This window comes from Triturus cristatus, chromosome 2_2, assembly GCF_964204655.1.
Source record: "Triturus cristatus chromosome 2_2, aTriCri1.1, whole genome shotgun sequence".
Lineage (NCBI taxonomy): Eukaryota > Metazoa > Chordata > Amphibia > Caudata > Salamandridae > Triturus > Triturus cristatus.
The window spans coordinates 817,690,796-817,705,356 of NC_140582.1; the positions used below are offsets into that span (position 1 = coordinate 817,690,796).

Here is a 14,561-nt window from a genome sequence, read left to right on the forward strand (position 1 = left end):
TCTTGTCTGAAACCCTGCTTGTGTGTGATTTGTGGACGCTTTCTTGGCAAACTACTTTAAAAAGAAGGGCACTTCAATGTTTTCTTGTAGTCATGAATTTCCTACATAATGTGGAAACATTTCCCTTCAAATTATGACAACGTGCTTAACTTTAACTACATCAAAGTGTTGTATATATACCTATCTATCAATTGGCTTCAGATATAAGTTTGCGAAGCAGCTTCGTACAGCATGATCTAATTTGAAACAGGTCACATCTGTGTGCTATTAGTATGCAGGGCCTTAGTAGCTTTTTTTCTTCATGTTTTCCATTGTATTGTGGTCATGATAGTAATGAATGACTCACATCATGATTGGTAATACCAGCGTAGACATGAAGTCGGGCTCTGTGTTAGTGGCTTTTCTTCTTTCTCCCGTTGTGATATTGTTCTTGTAGTCTTAAATGTTTCTCATTTACCTCATTCCTTTTATAGTATTTCAGTATTAACAGGATCTAAAGGCAAATTTCTAGGACGTTTTCCTCCTACTTGAGTTCGTTAGGAATTTAATTAATGTAAAAATACAAATTTGAATACAATTCCTTGTGTATAGTGGCAGGGTATCAATGCTTTTGGAGAACACGTCCTCCAGTGAGAAGCCAGCGGGCGCTAGAAGCCAATCAACTGAATGCAGTAACAAGACTGTTTGTTGGTACTCTGCTTGGGGCATCTCCCCATCTCTCCTCATTTCTCAATCATCCCCGGTTCCTATCAGTTGAATGAGGAAGAGGGTTATGTGGCATGTCCCATGTCTTAAATGTGCCTTAGGGAAAGCTGGGGTTTAGCAACCTTTTTTGGGGTCTGGCTTAAGATAGCTTTACTATTCACACCAAAAATAAACATAGAGAGGGGCCTTGGGTCAGCCTCTTCTGTCATTGGGTGTTTTGGGCTAGCCCCTGACAGCCAGTGTTCCACTGAAGTGTCTGTCACATTTTATTCAGCGCACAGGAGCACCTGTCACTGTCTCTTTTCAAAAGGAAAAATACCTTAATACATTCAAAATTAAATACTGTGAACATCGTTATTAATATGTAAAAATTGCAGAGGAAAAACAAAATTGCATCACCCACTAAAAGACCTCATAGACTACCTTCATACACTACCCTAATGACTCCACAAAACTGGTTAACTGAGAACCACCTCCTGCTCAACACCTCCAAAACAGAGTTCCTTCTCATTTCTCCTCCGAATCACATCCCCAAGTTAGACCTTTGGATGAACCACCTCACTGCCTTCAACTGCTTCCCCCTCATTATTGACTCAGCCAAATCTCTCGGAATCACCCTGGGCAAGCATCTGAACATGAAGAATCATATTAGTAATGTGTGCAAGGGAGCTAATCACCTGATGAGGATACTCAGGATTCTCAAACCATTCCTTCCACAAGCTGACTTCAGGCAAGTGGTCCAAGCGCTTGTTTTGCCGAGGCAAGACTATGGCAGTGCTACGCTCTGTGGCCTCCCCCAATCTGCCCTGGCCCCACTAAGGACTTCATTGAATGCTGCTGCCAGATTGGTTACGGGTACCAATAGAAATGCGCACATTTCCCCAGTCTTAAAATCCCTTATTTGGTTGCCCTACGAAGCAAGAATGCAGCTAAAGATTGCCTGCCTGTCTTACAAAGTCCTCCATTTCAAAGCCCCCAGTTATCTAGCGCAAAAGCTAGAATTATCCGGAGGGGGTAGACCTTCAAGAAGTGCTAACTCTGTCCTCCTGAAACCCCAGATCTTTCACAAAAAGAGAACGTGTCACCGAGCTTTCTACGGCTCTTCCCCGAAGATCTCGTACTCTCTCCCACCGGAAGTACATAGAATCTCCTCCAAGGCTGCTTTCAAATTGGAAGTTAAAAGATTCCTTATGAACAAATTATTACCTTAAAAGGGTTTTGGATCGTCTGCTCTAATGCATTGAACTAACACCTTTAAACCCTGCGCTGGGTGCTATTCTTCTTTTACTAATCATTTGCTCCCCTCCTAGTTCGCTTTTTACCAGTTATTGTCTTATTCTTTGTTGACCCCTTTTGTTTGTAACTGTTTTGTTTGGTATTCCTATTTGATGCTGGTATTGCAACTCTTACCTATCTTTCCCTCCAATTGTGAAGCACTCTGATATCCTTCGGGATCATGTTTGCGTTCTATAAAACTTTATAAATAAATATTAAAGGAAGGTCACAACAGTCAGTTAACTGCTTAAACTTAATATAAACACCATAGGGTTGAGGAACCTTTGATTGGTGCACATCCAGAACCTATCCTTGCACAGATACGTCTATCGGAAATCATGCAAAGGATGCTAATATTAAAAGCTAGACTTGCTGTCTTTTTCAAGGGATGTTCACAGTTCAATGACCAGTGAGCCGTTCATCATTTTAATATGCATGACCATTTCAGTGCTATACAACAAGTATGATATTTTGTCTTTCAAGATTGAAATAATAGAACTGATGGCTCTTACATACGTTTCCTAATGAACATTTCACAGTAATAAACACTTCATTACAAATATATTCTTATTTTTGCACAAGCACTCAAACCCATAAACACAAAGGGTCCAACATCACTTCCAAAGAATACGTAATCCCAGACCTTTGAAAATTAATTTTGGTACTCGCAAAGTCACTAATGGCCACATGTATGAAAAAACAAAATTGTGATTACCAAATAGAGATTTTACCGAATCACTATTTGGTAATCGCAAAAAATAACCAATTGGTAAAAACACATTCACAATTAGCGATTGCCTAATTGCGATTCTCAAAATAGTTATTCGAAAGTAGGTAATCACAAATTAGTGAATCTCACATTTCGGTGCAGCATGATGACCTCACAACCAGGAAGTGAGGCATGCAATGCTGTTGCCTGTGTACTGAGTGAGAGGAGGAGGCAAAATGGAGGAGCACAGCGCCAAGGAGCCTGTTTGGAGAGCTGATCCTGTGTTTTAAAACCAGCATGGCAGCTGGAGACAGTGGGAAGGAGGCAGCACTGTGCAAAAGAAAGCATAGATTTAGTGAGAAAGAGTTGGAAGTCCTGTTTGAGGAAGTGGTGAATAGCCACGAAAAATGATTTGGAAAACACTCACTCCATGTCCTGGAGTGTGAAAAAGAAAAAATATGGAAGGACATACAAACAAAAATCAACCCAGCGGGGGTCACACAGCACTCCATTGAGGAGCTGCATAAGCGGTGGTATGATCCGCGGAGCAGAGCGAAGGAAAAAGTTACTGCAGGCTTGCAGAGGTGAAGAAGACTGGTGGAGGACCATCCACCCAATCTGCAACTACACCTTTAGAGGACTTTGTGGAGTTGACCCTTCAGCCTGAAGCTGTCATTGGCGCGATGCAGATTGACACCTCTGCGCCACCCAGTACCACTCACGGTAAAATGCATGCTAATGAACATATGCGTGGTAAATGTAATGAAATCCCCATTTAGGAAGATCAGGCAGAAAAATGCAAATACAGCTCCAGTCCATATTTTACATGCAACACAGCAATGCATTATGGGTGTAGTAGTCAGAAAACACAAGAGGGAAGGCAGGGAGGAAGGTCCCAGCACCATAGGTGCATTGAAGTAAAACAAGCAAGTGCCGTTTAGACATTCCATGTGATGCTAAATACCTTTACTAGACAAAACAATGATAGAGCAGTGGTGGAATGACAGAGGGAAACTTCGGACAACTTCAGGCACATGACAGATGCCATCAGGGAACTGTGCAATGTAATGTAGGAAGACCATGTGTTCCACCTCAGATGGCAGTACCAATTACTTGGCCATTTAGATGGCTACACAAGGGCCATCAACCACCTGAGTAAAGGCAGGTAAAAATTACCCATTGTAGAAGGGATGTGGCCAGGGGTTTGATTCAGGTTACCAATGCTTTCGAGCATTTGCAAAGTGCTACAGTTAGTGGTAGTATTGTACTGGGTGGACGGGATAGTGAGGAGGCTTCCAGCCTTTGTAGCATTATGGCACCAGTGACAGAATGCAGAAGGCGCAGTTCCAGACATGCTTCTTCCTCAGAGTCTCACCAAGGGGGGGGCCTAGAGCATGCAGACCCGGCCATGGGAGTGCGTGACCACAGAAAATAGTGTGGCCTTGAACCCTGAAATGCCATTTGGTGTATCATATCTTTCTCACTATAATGATTTTGCTTTGAATGCATGCATGTACAATACCTGTGTTCTGGGAATAATAAATCACATTAGCAGTGAAACCATGTAGTGCATTGTCTCATCATTACCCACCTTCAAAAAAAGATCAGCGTTATTTCTGCAAAACTCTGTCTGCCTTCTACTGCCCTTGAACCGTCTGTTGCTTGGCGAGGTTGCCATGGCTCATCATCTTCATCTGTATCTGTTAGGTCCAATTGTATGCCTCTGGAAGTCGCAATGTTGTGCAACATGACACACGTAGCCACAATTCTGCATCACACCTCAGGCCTGTACTGCAGAGCACCTCCACTTTTATGTAGGCAGGGGACCCTACTCTTCAGTAATCCAAAGATCCTCTCTATCACGTTGCATGTATTTTTGTGTGCAGAATTGTATCGCCGTTCACTTGAAGTAGTCAGATTTAGGTATGGGGTGAGTTTGAAGGAGCGCACAGCATATGCACTGTCACCTACAGGGGAAAAGGCAATAGATTACTCACTGTAATGTTTCTCCTTATCTAGGGAGTCTGCCAGACTGTGATACATACATTTACCTAGCAAGTATGCTTTGCCAAATTCACCCCATAGGAGACGTGTATGTATGCCACTGTGACTGAAGATTAATGAATCATGCGTACTACCTGGAAATCTTGCCACTATGTCTGTGATCATGTGTGAGGCATTGCATATGACTTGGATGTTCAGTGAATGATATGATTACCTGTTCCTGTGAACGTACTCATTAACTGAGGGGGACATAGCGCTAGGTGCATCAATGCACCCAATTACATGGGGGGAAATGGGCTAGGTGGTAAAAATCAAATTTGGATTGCTGCAATTCCGGTGGTGCTGTGGAAAATCGTATGTACTGGTGTATCCTCTGCAACATTGCTCCCAGGGTCACATTGAAAAAGCATGACAGCGCAGTTTGGGAGACCCCTCCTTCTGCAGCTATTACTCCCTGAAGCTAAGAGATGCAGTGAACATATAACCTGCACATGTGTGGGAATGGCATTGGTCCTGCGAGCCTGATGCTGCAGTTGTAGATATAGTTCAGCTATCAGATCTAAGATTAAGGCTGAATTTAATCTAGATTTATCATAGATTTCTTCCTTTGTCTGCCCAAACAATGTGACGCGTGCTCTGAAAATGCGTTCTTGTCTCCTCCTTTTCTGTGCTCCTGCTTGTATCCTGAAACTTCTCGCTATGACGTACAGTGCTGCCATTGTGAAACATTCTGAGGCCCTCTGGACCTGTTTAAATAGTTTCCACCTGATGACCACCTGAATGGATTTGGTGGTAATTTGCATGTGCAAAATAGCAAATTCTGACTCATTTGCAAATTGTGAATGGGCCATACATATGTCTGCGATTATCTATTTGCGAATTAGCAATTTGAGACTCACAAATTGGTCATCACAAAATAAAGATTTGCAAATATTTAATCGCAAAATAAGGATTAAATTGTTTTGTGGACTTCTGGGTGTGGCTTGCAAATGCTTTTCATGCATTAGGTACAGCCATTTTACATTCACAAATAAGAACATTTCGTGATTCGCTCTGTTTGTGAATGCAAAATACTTTAATACATTTGCCCCTAGTTTTCTAAGCCGTAAGACTTATGTTAAGATTTTTTGAATGGCAGGGGACAAGGAGAGGGCCCACCTCCATCATTGGTGCCCCCCAATACTCTTCAGCACTTTCTGTGGTGCCCCAATACAGCCTCATGGACCAGTAAGTCTTAACTTTTCGTTTTGTTTATTTTTTTCCATTATTGATGTGCCAGCTGTGGCCAAGCGGTTGCTCATGTGATTCCCCTACCCTTCTGGGCACCTATGAATCATGTTGTCCTGCCCAAGTGGTGTGCTCAGGTTTGATGTTCACAAACTCCCCTCCGCTGCACACAGGCTGTGGATGCCAGGCAGGCAACGGTATTTTCTTCTGCTCTGCCACAGAGCCAGTCTAACCCTGAGAAGCACAGATATGAGGCAGTCACTGCTCCTACTGCTTGGGGCACCCACTCCTCAAAGAGGAGGAGCATCGCTCTACTGCTTTAAAGCAGTGCAAAGGGAAAAGAAATGATAATAACGGAATGTTATTATCATTTTATTTTTAGTGTTGCAGTTGCACTGCAGCCAGGTTAAGTTATGGTGGTGCTGGGCTCCTGTGACATTGAGGGAGGCGGAGTGGTGGCTGCACCTTAAGTGTGCATTACGTTTTGGCCGGCCATCTCTAGCCGGCCAAACCGTCATGTGCACTTTGAATGTTCTCCACAGGCTGTATTGCACAGCCTGGGTGGAGAACATGCCATGACTCCCAGTTCCCAGAGCGTTGTACCAAGGTGCTCAGACCAATCACAACGCTGCTAAAGGCAGCGTTGTGATTGGTCAGGGGAGTATGGAAGCCTGGGTACTTACTGTGATGGCGAAGAGGTGGCAGCTGGCGACAGCAACCACCAGGTAAGCTTTCTTTTCTTTTTTATTTCCTTTTTTCTAATCCCCTCCACCTTCCTCCGCCACCGATCCCTACCAGCTGCCACTGAAAGTGAAACAATTCTTTCGATAACTGGAAGCACTGCATTGGTCACCTGGTGGAACCCAACCTTCCACAGGCTCACCTGGGGAAATATATAATCCTGCTTTGTTTATAGAGGTGGGGGATGACCTGCACCTCAGGTCACCCTCTGCACAGTTGAAAATTTATACATGAGTGGTATTTGTATTTGTATTTTATTTGTAAAGCGCAAAATTAATCCGGGAAGGATATCACGGCACTGTGCCAGGACTCCGGTAGATAGCTGAGCGGTTGATGAGTTTTGCCGGTGTCCTCGGAAAGGTGGAGGTCTTGTGGTAGTTCATTCAAATGCTTTGCTGCCAAGTATGAGAAACTACGACCCCCTGCCCTTACTTTCTTAATGCATTTTGTTCTGGCTTGAGCTAGAGACCGTGATCTTAGGCACCTGGTGGGTTACATAAAATTCAACTGTGTTCTGAAGGATGGGAGGCCCTTGTTTGTGCAGCGCCTTGTGCGCGTGACTGAGCAGCTTACGTTTCGCTCTTTGGTGCATTGGCAGCCAGTGAAGTAGTTTCAGGCACTCAGATGCTGAGCTGAGTCTGTCTTTGTTACATACCAATTTGGCGGCGGCATTTTGCACCACTTGTAGGCGTGTGAAGAGGTAGTCTGCCATGCCCACGAACAAGGCATTACCATAGTCCAACCAACTAGTAAGTAATGCTTGCGTGATGGTTCTCCTACAATCTAGCGGGATATAAGGGAATAGCCTTTTTAGGAGCTTCAGCGTTGCAAAGCTTCTTCCACATAGAATCCGCACATGGTCCTGCATGGATAGGGTATTGTCCATGAGGATCCCCAGTTTCTTTGCGCATTGCTTTGGAGCAGGCGCATCACCCAACGTCTGGGGCCCCCAGGTGGTATTCCAGATAAGTTTAGCTCCTCCGAATAGTACAATTTTGGATTTTCCTGCATTTAGTTTAAGGTAGTGATCTGCCACCCATGTTGCCATTTCCGAGAGGCAGTTATTCAGTTTTAATCTAGTGTTCTCGTGCGTTTCTTCAATGGTTATCAGCAGTTGGGTGTCGTCTGCGTAGGAGCAAATACCAAAGCCCCACTTCTCGCTGATTTTTGCCAAAGATGACACATAGACATTAAAGAGTGTGGGGCTTAGGGATGCCCCCTGTGGAACACCATAGCCGATGGGTTTTGGTTTTGATGAAAATTCCCCCATTTGTACTCTCTATGTTCTATTATTTAAGAAAGAGCTCAGCCATTGAAGGGCTTTGGCATAAACTCCTTTTCCATGAAGAATCTCCAGTAGGCAATTGTGGTGTGAGACGGTGTCAAATGCCTCTGATAGGTCTAATAAAATCAGAGTGGCGGCTTTCCCTTGGTCAACCAAAGATCTTATGTTGTCTGACACAGCTAGAAGGGTTGCTTCCGTACTGTTAGTTGCTCTAAAGCCAGTTTGGGAAGGATGCAGTAGGTCATTTGACTCAAGGTAGTTCGACAGCTGTCTGTTAACCAGTTTTTCCATAACTTTCGAAAGGTACGGAAGTTGGGAAATAGGTCGGTAGTTTGCAGGGTTGCGCATATCTGTGCCTGCTTTCTTCAAGAGGGGGGTCACTACGGCCCGTTTCCATGTTTCTGGGAATGCTGCAGTATCTAGCAGGTTGTTAAATAGCTGGGTAACATATGGACAGATTATGGGTATAAGCCTGGAAAAGACAAAATGAGGGCAGGGATCAAGGGGAGAGCCTGACTTGACGTCCCGCATTGTTTTAGCTACTTCTTCCTCTGTAAATGGGGAGAAGCTGCCTATACAGTCAGATGCATCGGGGGCGGGGTTGGAGTTTCACAGTTAAATGCTGGCAGTGGGTTGTTGGTGTTGAAGGTGGAGTATATTTTACTAATTTTGTCTGAGAAAAACTCACTGATTTCTTCGCAGCATTCTTCTGAAGGTGGCAAAGTTTGGGATAGGCTCACTGGGTTGCATAGCTCCCTAACTATTTTATACAACTCTTTAGTTGAACTACAATTCTCATTGATTCTTCTGGCAAAGTAGGTCTTCTTAGCTTTCTTAATGGCATTATTGTAATTTGTCAACTCTGTCTTGTATGTCTGTCTGTCTGTTTGTGATTTAGATAGTCTCCAGTGGTGCTATGTTGTTTTGCACTTTCTTTTAAGTGCCTTGAGTTCATGTGTATACCACTTTCCTGGTTGAGATTTGTTTGACTACTTTAGTGGCAGTTAAGGTACATAGGAATCTAAGGTGTTGGTGATTTCTTTTTCAAGATTCGTTGTTTCCCTATTGGCCTGATGAATACTTAGGGCCTCTGGATTCCTGGGGCGGATGTGGGACCGAAAAGCATCTTCGGTAACCAGCCTCCATGCTCTTCTTATCCCCTCTGAGCACCTCGAGGGCTTAGTTGCATTTACTGGGAGCTTAAGTAAAAAAGATATAAGTGAGTGATCTGTCCAGGGAAGGGGTTTAATCTCCTGTATAGAAATTGAATCAAAGTTTGAGTATAGTAAGTCCAAAGTGTGCCCTGCAATGTGCGTGGGCCCTGAAACCCACTGCTTTAATTAAAGAATCTGCATGTCATTCTCCAAGTGCAAGGCTGAAGAGTTGTTGGCTTTCTCAAAGTGGATGTTGAAATCCCCTTTGACGAGATAATGTTTTTATTTCAGGCAGGAGAGGAATAATTGAGTTTGTAGGTGGGCGCTAAGTACAGATTGGTGCCCAGTGTTAGATACTTTTTCAAATAGCTCTGATCCCCGTTGGGAACATTTAGAGGTGGTGTTCTGCTTCATGTTCATGGTGGTATGCTCCTGCCACTAGGAGTGCTCTTGAGAGCCTCCTGCTCCCTCAAGTTTTACTTCTTAATTCATTGATGCCTTGCACAGCCTATGACACTGCTGCTTTCTCCTCCTGGAAACAGTTAAACTGTGGGGCCAGGACATGCTCTCTTGTTCTGGCAGTCTCCTGCCTAGAGGTGTTTTGTGCAGTAGCACCCCTTGGTTCCCAGGCACTCCACTCTCATAGTCTGCACTCCCCAACCACTCAGACACTTTCAGGGTGCCGTTCAGGGACCTGTAGTATCCACTCCTTGGGTACCCACAAACAGAACCATTCCACAGATTTATTGTCCCCAGCAAATCCATCTTCTACTGGCCGAGAGGGAATTGGACACCTAGTGCCATTAGCTCTGAGGATAGTGTTCACAGATGTATCAGGGGCACAAGCCCAAAGTAGCGTCCCCACACGCCAGACTATAGTTCATTAGCGGGCCAATTCACCCTGGTGCTTTTCTTGCTCCTCTTTTCCCTCGATTTTATTCCTTATGTAGAGTTTTACAAACGGAGGTGGAGAGCTGTAGAACCAGAAATCCCACTCCAGTGTTGCACATTACCCTTCCCACCTAACTAGCACTTCATGGGATCAGACCGCTGGCCGGCCACCCTCTTGCACAGCATTCTGGGACAAACGCAAGGTAGTGTTGTGAGCAAAATGGCAGCACACCTCTCCTCTGAGCCATGCTCTGATCGCGCATGTCTGGTTTCTTTACTCTCAGCTTCAAAGATTCCTCCCTGGAGTGACAGGCCTGCTTGTTCTACCTTTCCCCAGTCTACATTCTGGAACTGCTCGACCCGGGGCGTGCTACTAATCTGCATACTGAGATTGCACAATTTCACATCTGTCCACTTCTGCTGTAGGTTCTGGGGTGAGAGACTTTTAACTGCCAGCTGTCCAGCAGGGTAACTAATTGACCTTGCAAGGCAGTTAAAAGCCTGAATTCCATTAAGGCTGGTTCAGGCAGTGGCGGCTGCTCTAACATAAAAGTGATGGGGCAACGCAAATGCTAGGGGGGAATGGGGGAGGAGGAGGATGGGGAAATAATAAATTAAAGGACTTACCTGCCGCGGCGGCCGATGCCTCGGTGCTCCACTCCCGACATTCCCCGATGCTGGTGCACACTGCACAGGCATCCAGGGGCCAATCCAGATGCTGCTCTCATCCTGGTAATACTATTAACCAGCATGAGAGTAGCGCCGTGATTGGCCTTAGCGGGCAGATGTGAAGCTCGCTCAGGCACGTTCTCCAACGTTAGAGAAATATAAGGGCGCATGTCAATTTGTTCATCGTAAGACAGCCGGGCAAACCAACATGCGCACTTACAGTGCCCTCACCACTCCTCCTTTCTTTTGCTGACGTGACACCCTTCAGGATGGCCCCAGCCCTAACACTTGTTTGGAAATTACTAGGTAAGAAAAATAAAATGATAATATAATGGTTGTATTATCATTTTATTTTTTACGTTTGCCTCTGCTGCCTCTCAGCAGTGGAGCTACGCTCCTCCATCATAACAGATAAGCCACCCGAAGTGTGCCTAACTTGAAAAGTACATTAATGAACATAAGTAGAATAGAACAGACTCTAGATATGAGTTTCTTCCCCAGTAAATGGTAGGCAGAGTACTCCGTTCCGGACAATTACCGAAAGCAGATGTTTATTAACCACATGCCTAAATGAAAGAAAAACGGAGGGGAGTTTCCTGGTTTAGAACCCACTTCCTAACAGTATTACTGAACGTTTCACTCATTAATTGTAATCACCGCACATGCAAGTGGACGCCTCTAGTAAGGCTTGGATTTCGTGGGCTTACATTTGTTTTTTTTGTTTACAGGGATGAATCCGATAGGGTGAATGCAGTGGGAAGAGTGGGGCTTTCAGTTCTTTTATGGAGGTTTAAATAGCATCAAGGGTATTCCAGTGGGAGGGAGCAAAGGAGAAAATACATGTTTTGTTCCCTTTTCTTTCCTATTTTACTTGATACAAACGACTCGTATGGCTTTCCAAGCAAATATGGTCCATGTAACATTCTGCATTGACTTACTTGTATGTTGATCATTTGTCTGTGACATTCAGAATTATTTTCTTCTCCATTTATTTTAAAGTAGAGCAAAAGAATGACTCTTGAACCATTGTACTCATTTGCACTTTCACTTTCAGTTCTCTAAACAGAGGTGTATGTTATAATGATGCAAGCCGACCCTATTCCCTCTTCACCGAATCTGGAATTATGTTTGAGCAGGGCTATTATTTGAAAAGGTCAACATACTGAAGTACAGATCACTTATGTTGTGACATTCTTTCTCATGTGTTCCATCTTCTCCCAAAGAAAGCTAATTGACCTTCATTTTCTACTTGTTAATGTTGAGCAGGGATCTTTCGCACCCCTGACTTCTGCAGTAGGGGTACCACCCTGCCCTTCAAAGGCTATGATGATGCATCTACCTGTGTGGCAACATCTTGTAGCCTGGAGGTCCTGCTGTGGCAGTGTTGCAAAGTAGAGCTACACTGCAATGTCAGTGTGACAGTGTCTTTATCAATGGTGTCAAGAAGACAGGATATGTCTCATGCATAAGGCTAAAAGCCAACAGATAGGGGCATGGTCGAAGTGGCATGTTTTAGAAGGGATGTGAGGTAAGACAAGCAGCAAGACCAGGGACGCGTTCAACACCACACATTTGTACTCTGTTTGACATCATAAGGTGATGAAAGAAGGCTATGCGTTGAGGTATTCACAGGTCTTGTGATTGACCCGTTATAAAGTCCTTTATTTCGTATATGCTTCTCTAGCTGGGAATTATTCTCAGTGTGTTCAATGACCCCCACTTCCCTGGACCCAGTTCTGTTCTCCTCCAATAGTCCTAGTCTATCTGCCTTATAGACTTATTAGGTCACTGCTGATCATACAAGTAGGTGTCAGAGGGTTTCCTCTTTTGCATTTGGGTTACTGTATAGCTATGGTTGTTTACATGAAGTAACATTCTGTACCCTGTAAACATCAAGGTGGACCTAGCAGAGCAGAGCTCACACACAGTGCATCTCCCACCCGATCCCATTGCCCTTTACCTTCTCGGTCCCCTTTTACTCCATTGCATGAGAAAAACAAGGAGGCAGCATCAGAGCATACTTCAGAATGCCGGCGCATCTCCTGCCAGACCTCTCTTCCCCTCATCTTGGTAGGCAGCTGGAAAACTACTGATGTGGTGGCAGAATTTTGTCAGTTTGTCATTTGAATTTGGCAAGTGTCCCATGTAACCCACATGGAAGGATGCAGAATTGGAACAACCCAGATGGAGACAAAAAAACGGTTTTATGCCTATCCCTTTCTCAGAGAGGAACTTGCCAGTACCCTTCGGTGAGGTCAAAGGTACTTAATAGAGGTGTGCAAAATTCATGTATTTTGCTTTAAAGCAATTACAAGAAATTTCAGGAAAATTATGCGAAATGCTAATCCATCATTTAGCACTATATTTTAGTTTGAAATGCATCCTCCCATTAAACATTAACAGGAGGACGCATTTTGTGTTAAACGAAGGGTGCAACAAAATAATGGAAGCAGGAATAATAGCCACTCGTGTTCTGTTATTTCTGTATGTGTGCAGTAAACTTTAACTGCAAATGCTGCGTTTATGGTAAATCTTTACCACATGGTGGCGTCATTTCAGGAATTTCGCAGAATAAGCGTAAAGTGAAATTCCAAACCATTATGCAAATTACACCAGTGTAATTTTAATTTCACTCAGTCCTAGTACTTATGTGCTTAGCAGACCCTAGAGTTCAATATGATTTTAGCCCATTGCATTGGGTAGGCATGAAAGTTTGACACTGTTACCCCAACTGAAATCTATCCAAAAGCAAATGGTTCTATCTGAATTCGCACTAGCACAATAGGTCCATTTGCTTTTAGAGGGTTCTATCATACCCATAGATTACATGGTCGATATATCATACGTCACTGCCCCATTTTGTACTTTAGTTATTCAATATGCATGTACTGTAAAATCCGAATGGTGTCTCAGTGCCTGCAGTTTAAGATACTCCTTAACCAGTACCTGCGACACCTGTTCAAAGGACCCACATCATTATTGCATATGCCTTATTGCATTGCATTACTGTCTTCACCTGAACAGGTAGAAGATGGAGATTCTGTTGTTTGGCAATGTCCAATGTCTCTGGTCCCCAGACTGGTGGCCCTCTGAACTGGGACCTGCCCCCCTCCAAGTAAATCAGCGAAAAATCTGAGTATCAAACTTGATCATGAATTATCCACGAAAGGTCACATCGCCACTATAAGAGGGTCATGTTGATAGAGGGCTACGTTATTCTGAAATTTGTAGGGGTGCATCATATTCACTCCTAGTCCGCACCCACATATTAATTGAAGTAGGTTAGGTGTGACATAGAAATGGTATCACTAGAATTGTTTAACATAGGTGTTATTAGAAATGTAACCATGCTTTTTATGAAGAGAAATGTCGTAGATTATTGCAATTGTATTTTTTGTAAACGCATAATGTTTGTTTTTCATGTAATGCAATGTATTAGTTTAAACGTACACCATATTAAAGTTCCACGTGTAGTCTGCTTATTCACGCATAAAAGAGTAATGAACTAATGCTTAAAGTGTGGCTTAGGAGTGTGTTTAACAATGTAAAGGCCTGATCGCATATGTTTAAAGAGAAAGGCCTGTTCTTTCCTTATGTTAGCTAAACGTTGTAGGCCGAAAATGATTTCCCTTGGTAAAGGCTTTGGGTTTTAGGAGGATGGAAAATCTTAGAGAAGTGAAAAGGTTCTCGTTCCCATGTTTCTGTTGCAGGTGCAAGGACATTTAGCTCGTTAGAGAGACTAGGTCTTTGTTTTAGGAGTTAGGATGGTACAAGAAGCCAACATGGGTGTACATTGGAATTTACGAATGATACTTTCAGCAGTGATGGTGCCTGGGACCCAAGGACAAGCTAACCGTCGTTGGATGGAGTACAAGTTTTACTGGAAAAGTACTGGAAGAAG

The 14,561-nt window shown here is 43.8% G+C and overlaps 1 protein-coding gene across 1 annotated transcript in view; it reads left to right on the forward strand.

Moving 5' to 3' along the window:
• Positions 1 to 14,561, forward strand: part of CORIN (corin, serine peptidase) — a 1,570,916-nt gene that overhangs the window by 302,994 nt on the left and 1,253,361 nt on the right. The gene's annotated exons all lie outside the window — the stretch shown is intronic.